Source organism: Camelus dromedarius, chromosome 12 (genome assembly GCF_036321535.1).
Source record: "Camelus dromedarius isolate mCamDro1 chromosome 12, mCamDro1.pat, whole genome shotgun sequence".
Taxonomy (NCBI): Eukaryota; Metazoa; Chordata; class Mammalia; order Artiodactyla; family Camelidae; genus Camelus; species Camelus dromedarius.
Window position 1 is genome coordinate 6637880 of NC_087447.1, and position 9717 is coordinate 6647596.

Below are 9717 nucleotides of genomic sequence, written 5' to 3' on the forward strand. Positions count from 1 at the left end.
AACCCTTCTGAATACTCTCCCTGATCCCCCACGAATTATGAACTTTTTCACTTTGGCTGGAGGGATCCCAGTCCTGTGTGCTCTCTGGGAAATAACTAATACATGTGGTAATAGCCTCGTTTTATGGATGAAGGTAAAGCTCAGAGGGACAAGGTGACCAGGCTGAAGGTTGGAATGAACAAATGACAGAAATGGCTTGCACTTGGAGAAGGGCCTTGCATGTGGTACTTTGCTGACAAATATTTGTTGAATTGGCCCAGTCATTTTTTTCTGTTATCAAATTAGCTTAAAGTTGAGGTACAACAGCCATCAGTTAAAAACAACTATTACAAACATAATAATAGTTTGTATGCCTAATTAAGTGTTAAGCATCCCAGAGACATCTGTTTTCCATTAGGTGACCTGCTGACCCAGTTAAAGGCAAAGGCAAAGTCCTCTTTGTTGCCCAGAATCCAAATATTCTTATTTTGGGGGAATCCCAAGACAGATAAGAAATAGGGCCTGAATCTGTCAGGGTACATTCAGGAGAGAGAAAACACAAAGCAACTTGAACAGGGAAGATTTAATATAAAGAATTAACTATAGCAGGAATAAGAAAAATGCTAACAAAATAGCAGGTATATGGAGCAGATACTACCCCCAGGACTGCAGTAGGTGCCCAAGGAAGGGGTTCCCCACCCCAGGGCTAAAACCCAGACCTTGTTGGAGAGGGCATGGTTCAGGTTTATGGAACAGCAGAGAAACTGCTTTAGTGTTACACTGGCAGAATTTGCTGGAAATCTGCCCTCTAGGGTATGAAGGGAATCTGCTCATGGGGAGGTGTCTCAGCAGGACTCCAGTACATAACTGCCAGGAGCAGGAAGCAGGAGAAGCCGCCAGTTCCTGGGTGATCTGACTGCTTGGCACTGCAGGAGCCTGGTGCTGGACACGCCACCTGCACTGCAGGAACCTGCCAAGGGAGCAAACCAAGAAGGAAAACTCCTTTCTTTTGCAGTGTGTCTCCTGTGCCCCCCACTGACAAAGCTGTCATCATACCAGCTGTCAAAGGAAAGAAATTTAAAGGCCCAGATCCATTTTTGGAGAGCAGATAATAAAGGATAAAAGTGAAGCTGAGAGGCAAGAAATTGAAACTGGCACAACTTGGCTCAAACATTCACAGAAATTCTACAGCTCAGGCACATTTTGCTCAAGGCTCGAGACAAGCAGAAAAACATAAACACTAATTATGGTAACTCACTCCATTAAGCAGAAGTCTCAAAGTAAAGCTGAATAGCCAAGTAGGTTACAAAAACAAGTACAACAGGTCAGTCATATCCCGGAAAAAAAACAAAAAATACCCAGGCTTACTTTTTTATTGAACACAGTGCAAGCACATAATATACAAAGTTTATAATATTAGATATTTCAAAGGTAAAATTTAGAAATCCACATTGAAAAGTAGAAATCTTTAATTATTAAAATTGTCTCTCATAATCTGTTACTCCTTTGACTTGGAACCAGAAACCTGGCACCTTTTTTTCTGAACCAAGATGTCAATATCTGGTCTCATATTTCAAGTTGCAATGTGTAGAACTGATTTAATCTTGTATCCTTTAACTGGGAGCTAAATTTGGTTTTACTCAACTTCATAACAGAAAACAGCTGTTCACAGACATAGGTGCTTCCAAACATGGAAAAGAATCTTTGCACAATGGTTTCTATATCTAGGGTAACTCTTGCTGAGGTATTTGTAGAATTCTGGTATTCCAATGTCACCATACTTAGTTTTCAGCGTTGTATTACACTGCAGCTCAGTAACTTCCATTTGTAAGTCTTCATTAACACTACCTGTGTTAACTGAGAAGGGTGAGCTAAACAATGTAAGTTCATTTGCATAATGTTTGAAATCAAAGAACCTTTTTTGGAACTCAATCTTCAACTGTACCATTTTGGGGATATTGATTAAGCCATCACTTTCATTTCTGGAAACTGACTTCAGTGAAGGAAAGTGAGCCAGATTATTTACTGTCAAATGAGTTTCCCAAAGACTTAACTTTGCTAGCAAACAGCAAACTGCATCATACAGTTGTGTAACTACCTGTGAGCGTCTTTGCAGAGAAACATTCAAAATGTTTAGATGGTTTGTAATGTCAACCAAAAAGGCCAGGTCTCTGATCCAATCTTCACTGGTGAGCTGGGGTAGGGATTTGCCCCTGGATGACATGAACAAATCTATCTCTTCAGTCAATTCAAAAAATCTCTTTAGTACCATGCCACGACTAAGCCACTTTACCTTTGCATGGTAAAGGAGATTACCATATTGTACACCCAATTCCTCAAGCAAAGCACTGAACTATCTGTGGTTGGAGCCACAGGAGTGTATCCAGTTCACTGTTAATGACTACATCCATGACATGTTCTAGTTTTAATTTCTTAGCATAAAACAATTCCTGATGAATAATGCAGTGAACGGATTTAAGTTCTATATGCTTGCGAAACATTTTGACCTTGGATTTAAGGTTTGCAACAAGTCCAGTGTTATCACAGACCATGGCAGGGGGCACCATCTGTGGTCACACTCACTAATTTTGACCAGTCAACATTAAGCTTTTCGAGACTTTACTCAACATACAAAAATAAGTCATTTTCAGATGCTGGGTCTGTCATAAGTACCATATCCAAAAGTTCTTCAGTGATGTCAAAATTTTCATCAACACCACGGATAAATATAATTAACTGGCTCATATTATTTTTATATGTGCTCTCATCGACTGCAGTAGGAAACGTCATAAATGATTTTACTTTTTCTTGCAATTTCTAAGTTCTCAGTCATATCTTTTACTCGTTGAGCAACAGTGTTTCCAGTTAAACTTATGTTTGCAAATACTTGTTTCTGTTTGGGACACATGATTTTAGCTGCACTCAGTAAACAGTCTTTTATAAACTCACCATCTGTAAAAGGTTTTCACGCCTGGGCAATTTTTTCACTTATTATGTAACTGCATTTCACAGCAGCATCACTTACTTCATACGCATTTGATGATAAGTGCTGTAGAAAGCTTAGTCCTTTTTAAAACCCATTAAGTTTTTCATCACACATCTTTTCTATATACCAGTCAAAATTCTTACTATGGTTTGTTTCATAGTGGTGTCTTAAGTTGTATCCTTTTGACACAGACAAAGTTTGGTTACATATTAAATACACTGGGCTATTCTTTACTTCCACAAAGAAATATGCTCACTCCCACTTTTCTTGAAACATTTGATGTTCTTGATCCAGCTTTCCTTTCTCCACTTTTGATAGAGACATAGGTACAAAAAGAGAGTTCACTTTTCTTTACTGTAACAGAAACAACAGCACAAACCTGATGATAAATGGTTTTGAGAAGTAACAGGGAGGAGTGGGGACTGTAGCAAACTGTAGAGCTTTTCAAAGGGAGCAGCCATTAGTCAAGGGCAGATTGTTGGCATATGGGAACACAGGTCACTGTTATCAGATCATCTCAATTTTTGAAGCCAGACTTTCAATTTTAACACAAAACAAGCTGAATTTTAGATATTGTAAAGTAAAACAAAAAATGTTAGACACCGTGCAGGGCAAACAAAGTAAGTCATGAATAGCCCCTGGGCACCAGTTTGGGACCTCTGTAGCCCCACTCATCTCCTAGCATGCGACCAACCACTTTCAGAGTAGTCAGGGCTTCTGCCCTATACTGACCCAAAGTGGCTTCATCCTGTAGGGGAGAACCTGCCAGGAGCACGACCTTATCTTCGGGGTGAGGCCCTCCAGGGAGGCTACCTGGGCCTAGGAAGGAAAAGAGAAAGTCACGAGTGTTCTCTGAGGAAGCCACAGGAGGACTGGCAAAAGGCGGGTGGCTCAGGGATACTCTATTATCTTTATCTTGATCTGGGCAACTGTCTCTATGCCGGTCACTTCAAGAGTGTGCAGCTCCCGGGCGCGGACAAACAGCTGCATCTTGGCGACTTCAGGACAGAGAAGAGTGAGGTCAGGAGCTGGGCGAGATAGGGGTAGGGGTGTTGGGAGTCCAGGACAGTCGTGAGTTCGAAGGGAGCTTGTGGACGGGATAGCATCCTAGGGGAATCGTGGGGCAGAGGTGACCATAGCCGCAAGAGGGGCACGCACGGGGCAGGCCAGTCCTCCAGCGAGCTCGGAATTAGTCCCTGCTTCCCTGTTCCTCGAAGCCCTGCAGCCGTCAGTCCTTCAGGTTTCATGTTTCAGTTTTACGGGGACCTTACCTGGGACACTGCCTCGCGCCGCTGTAACTGTGGAAACAGAACCCAGAAGCTATAGAGCGAGGGCGCGAACACACCCGCTACTAGAGGCCCATTGCGTCGCTGCCCCGCACCGCCCCACACCTCCCACTGAGGCCACGCCCCAACCATCATCGCCGCCCCCCCGCGATCTGCGCAGGCGCGAAGACAGTCCGGGTGCATCCGGGTGGTCCGAGGGGCGGAAAAGATGCGGCGTTAGTGATCCATCTGGCCCCGAGGAGCTGGAAATCTGCCTCCCTGCCGGACTGTGGAACGCGGCAGACGGTGGGAGCCGCTTGGCCTAGTACTCAGACGGAAGCCCAGCTATTTATTGGGCCTTCGGAGCAACGATTTCCTCATTTGACGTGGACATCTCTTTAAGCACAGACAAGGGTAGGGCGCAGAGCAAGAGAGGAGGTGGTGAAGGGTGCGCCAGGCACACGGTAGGATGGTGGGGCTTCAGGTGTGGCTAGGATGTAGAGGTCGCAACCCAGGGTGGGGGAGGCGGGAGAGGTCCCAATTAGCCCCAACTACAATAAAGCACACTATTGGTTTGTCTCCCCTATTTTACTTAGACTGGAGAAAGGTGGCGGGTGTCTAGGTGGGACTGCCAAGGATCAGTGGGTCCCAGAACCTCGGCGCTCCAGCCCACTCCGCCTTGCAGCCCCCTTTTCATTGTAACCGTCAGGCCTAGTCCAGCACTGGCCTGCTGTGTTGGAAAGAGAAATACTTGAAGAGGAGCCTTGGGGCAGAATTGATTGTAAAACAAAATCTACAACTTCGAATTTACCTTCTTGGGCCCTAACTTTTCCGTGAAGCTGGGTAAAAATAATTACTATATTGCAAGATTGCAAGAAATAAGTATGACTCTCACTAAGCACGGTGTTGGTTGTGTCTATGTAAAACCAAAATTGAGAATGCTGGGGAAAAGCCCATCCCAGAAAGATAAACTTAAATACTGAAAACTAAATCTTGGTCTTGTGTAATGGTTCAGACTTTGGAGCCAGGATAAATTCAAATCCCAACTCCGTGGCTTACAATCTGTATGACCTTGGGCAAGTCACATAATCTATGTACTGCAGTTTTCTTATCTGAGAATGGATAGAATAGAACCTACTCATAGTTATGAGAATTGAGTAACTTAATATATTCTTAGACTGTTTAGAACAGTGTTTGGTGCAGAATAAACAAAACATAAATTATTGTTAATAAATAAATAAAGCAGAAATACCATGTTGTCATCCGAATGTTTTTTCAGAATTCCTCAAACGCAGCTCCTCACTTGAGCCCCACAGATGGGAGAGACAGACACATCGGAGACCAGCCCCTTTCCCAGCTCTGTGACCCACTAGTCTCCTGGACTCCCAGCAAACTGGACCCAGCCCTTTTCTACCACCAGGCCTTTGCTTCTGCTTTGCTCCCTACCTGGAATGCTCTCCTTTGAGTTTCTGCCCATCCTTGGAGGCCAGTGGCTAAGAGAAAGGTGGTTGTTTCTTTGTTTCAGACACAGACCTAAGGGCTGCATAATCATCCTACCATGGTGGACTCTGTGGTCAAGTGCTAGTTTGTGGAGCTCCTGCTGCCCCCGGCAGCATTCCGGAGCCCTTAAAGCATATATGTTGTCTCATCTTGATTGCTGTCACCTTCTACCCTCTGTGAGCCAGGGACATGGGGTTAGTTGAAGGCTGTGGGGGACCTCCAGGGGCACTGTGAGGACAATAGTATCCACCACCTTGGCATTTGTGAAAGAGCCCTGTCCCTAGCACCCCATGGTCTCCTGCCTTAACCTGTGGTCTGCCTGGTGGAAGCGGCAGAGGTAAGATGGCCAGAGGCGGCATCTGCCTCAGGTGCATGGTAGGGGCGGTTATAGAGCTCTCCGTCTCCTTGGTGCCCATTCACACCACTGGGGCAGGGCTCCTTCCCAGATGGGAGAAGCGAAGTGCAGAGAAGATCTAAGTGCTTGGATGCCCCCAGCAGGCCTGTGTTCTTGGCATTTCCTCTTTCTTCCATCCCTACTGTGGTTAGTACTCCAAGGACATGTGGCATAATGAGAAGAACGCAGGTTCAGGGGGTTTGATTTTGGCCCTGCCATTCACTGCTGGTGTGATCTTGAGTTAGTCACTTAGCCTCTCTCAACCTCAGTTTCAGCAAAATAGAGATAATCCTGCATCTGACTTCAGAGGGCTGTTGGAAGGGTAAAATGAAGATTCACACAAGTCACGTAGAGCTCTTCCTTTGTTTCAGAGATTTATGTACCTGAGACTTTATGGCCTAAAGAAGAGAGAGATCAGCCTCAGCGGGTCACCTGAAGGCCCCCAGCCCTGGCTTTTCGTTTATATGTTCATTTCTTTGTTAATTCCATAGAAACTCAGTGCCGGACACTATGCTGGACACTGGGGGTACCAGGGTGAACTAGCTGTTCTGGCTCTAAACCTAGAGAACGAGGAGGCTCTTGACTTATAGTCTGGAGGTGGCTTGGCCAGTTGAGTACGCTGACCCTCTGCAGACTTCGAGGGGACAGGTCCTCTACTGGGGGGTGAAGCCTAGGGAGAATAGTCTTACCCTACCTTTCACAGACTGCCCCCCATCCCTGACCTGCCCTCCCTTATGGGGTGCTTCCAGATGCACAATATCACTCACCTTGTCTACACTGACCACCTGCAGCCAGCACCAGATGAGAAGATGGGAGACATCTGGCTAGTGGGGGACGGGTCAGACTTCTGGTCTCTGCCGTTTCAGGGCTAAAGGGTAGGAGCCCAGGAGGCTGGGCTGCCCTCTTTGCCCTCTGGAGGGATGAGGCCCCTGGCTGGGCCTGACTGACCTTCCCTCTGACCCCACAGAAGGATATAGAGGCATCCCTAGTGCACTGCTGGGTTTGATGCCCATCCCCCAAATCAGTGAGGTAATGGGGACCATGACGGCCAAGGGCAGCTACACTCTGGTCCCTAGAGAAGGGCTTCTAAAGTTTGACCAAGCAGCTTGCGCTACAGTGTCCCCTGCATTACAGACAAGCCCAAGGGGCCTCTGAGTTGGGAGAGGTGCTGGATCCTTGGGACCAGGCACTGCCTTGAAAGAGGTGGGTGGAACCCACAGAAGTATCACCAGTGAAAGAGGGAAGACAGCACTGTGGTCAATGGCTAAGTGCCTTCAGGGAAGGGCATTTGTAGAGACCCACCAGGGGCAGCCAAGCAAGGGGTGGGGATGGCTGCTGGCATCCATGTCCAGTTCCTTCCTGCTTCATGGGTGAGGCCACTGGCCTTTCCACCTGTTGGGAGTATATATCCTAACCCAACTCCAGCATGAGGCAAATCTAGGCTCTGGAAGTGGGTGTGGTACTGGAGACGGTGGGCCTTCCTCCTAAGCCACCCTGTCCCTGCGATCTGTGAGTATGGCTGAGCCCCGGCCTTTTGCCTGGTCAGGCAGTGTTGGGCCCTACAGAGCTGGCCTAGAGATGGGCCTGAGGACAGCCTCTGAGTGGAAGAGTCCCAGGGTGAGGGACCAGCTATGGGGCACCTCCCAGCCTCTTCCACTTCACATCCCCTTTCTTCACTCAGACATGGCAACCCCAGGTGGTTTCCCAGGACCCGTGGGATGGTGCCTGATGCAGGGAGAGTGGGAAGCAGTTCCAGGGACCCAGGACAAGAATGCCCCCCTTTCATGGCCACTCTGGCCTCACCTCAGGTCAAGGTTGAGGTGCTGCCTTCCAGTTGGGTGAAGCTGTAAGGGAGGTGTCTTTTTCTTGTCTTACCCTTCCGGACAGGTGGGGACAAGCCACCCAAGCATTGAGGGGAAGCCTGCAGGCGTAGGTGCTGGCCTTCGGCTCCCCACCCTTTGCCTTCACACTTTCCCAGGGTCTGAAGCTGAACCTCTGTGGGAATAGAGGGTTGCAGTTGAGGACAGGCTTTGGGGTCTCACAGACCTGGATTCAAATTCCACTACAGATAGTAAAACCTCTAATCTCTAAGTGATGGCAAAAATTTCAGATTGAAAAATAAAAGCTGAGATACCACTTAACATCTACTAGCATAGCTCTAATTTCTTTTAAAGGAAAATAAGTTTTAGGCAGGATGTATAAAAATTAGAATCCTCATACATTGTTGGCAGGATTGTAGGTGCAGCTGCTGTGGAAAAGTGTTTGGGGCTCCTCAAAAATTTAACTGTAGTATTATCATATGGCACAGCAATTTCACTCCTAAAGGGATTGAAACCAGGAACGCAGATACTTACTTGTATGTGAATGTTGTTAGCAGCATTATTCACAGTATTCAAGAGGTAGAAACAACCCAAATGTCTGTCAGCTGATAAATGGATAAAGAAAATGTGGTCTATCCGTACAATGGAATATTGCTCAGCCATAAAAAGGACTGACACATGCCACGAGGATGAACTCTGAAAACACACCAAATGAACGAAGCCAGTCACAAAGGGACAGTTACTGTAGATTTTACTTGGATGAATTATCTAGAATTGGCAAATTAGTGGAGGCAAAAGTTGATTGAAGTTTATGAGGGGCTGAAGGGAAGGAAAAAGAGAGTAACTGCTTAATGGATATGTTTTCTGTTTAGGGTGATTGTACAATATTCCAATGTAGTTACTGCCATTGAATAATACACTTAAAAACTATTAAATGTCTTGGGGGGGTGAAATAGGTGAAGTGGATTAAAAGGTATAAACCTACAATGATCTAGTAAGTCACAGGCGTGTAATATATAACATAAGGAACATGGTCAGTAATATTGTAGTAACTTTGTATGGGAACAGATGGTTACTAAACTTAACCACGGTGATAATTTCAAAATATATGCAAATGTCAAATCATGATGTGGGACACTTGAAACTAACATAATATACATCAACTATATTTCAATTTAAAAAATTAGATGGCAAGTTTTATGTTACATGTATATATGTATGTGTGTGTGGGTATCTACAATAAAATTTTTAAAAACGTTAAAAAAAAAAAGGTGCATGGCCAAGCAAAATGCCTTCTACTCACATTCAGCCTTCACTATGAAATCTCATGAGGACAGGAGGCAGGAAGGCTGGGGGCGAGGTAGGGTCTGGGATTCACACGGTTAAAAGGATGGAAAAGAACCAGGGAAAAATGGAAGGTCACCAAGGCATAAACTCGCCTCCAGCTGCCCACATGGTCTGTAGACGTCGCGATCCATCTCAGCACCTTCCCCTCTGTGTCCCCACCGTCCCCACCAGGGGCCTGACCTCTTTCTGCCCCGGCTTCTTCCTCTTTGATCTTGGGTCCATCTCCCACTTAGCCTTGGGGTGGACCCTTCTGAAACCCGGGTCTCACCACGTGTCTCTCCTGCTTCAACTCTGTCAGCAGCTCCCCAAAGCCTCACCTTCAGCCTTGCAAGCAGAACTGCTCATTTTGCCACTTGTTGGCTCCTCTCTGCCATATGCTCCTGGGCTCCATGCCTTTGCTGATGCATGAACAATAAACCTGTCAAC

At 46.2% G+C, this 9717-nt stretch overlaps 1 long non-coding RNA gene across 2 annotated transcripts; it reads right to left on the minus strand.

The window, feature by feature from the left end:
- Positions 1 to 547: 547 nt before the first annotated feature.
- Positions 548 to 4343, minus strand: LOC135322629 (uncharacterized). Of its 2 annotated transcripts, XR_010383302.1 has the most exons (3): positions 4237 to 4343; positions 3698 to 3784; positions 548 to 949 (listed from the first exon to the last, which is right to left on the minus strand). It is a non-coding gene; the product is annotated as an uncharacterized LOC135322629 (long non-coding RNA). The 2 variants fall into 2 exon arrangements; XR_010383301.1 differs by having other exon boundaries at positions 3698 to 4343.
- Between the last annotated feature and the right edge of the window lie 5374 nt (positions 4344 to 9717).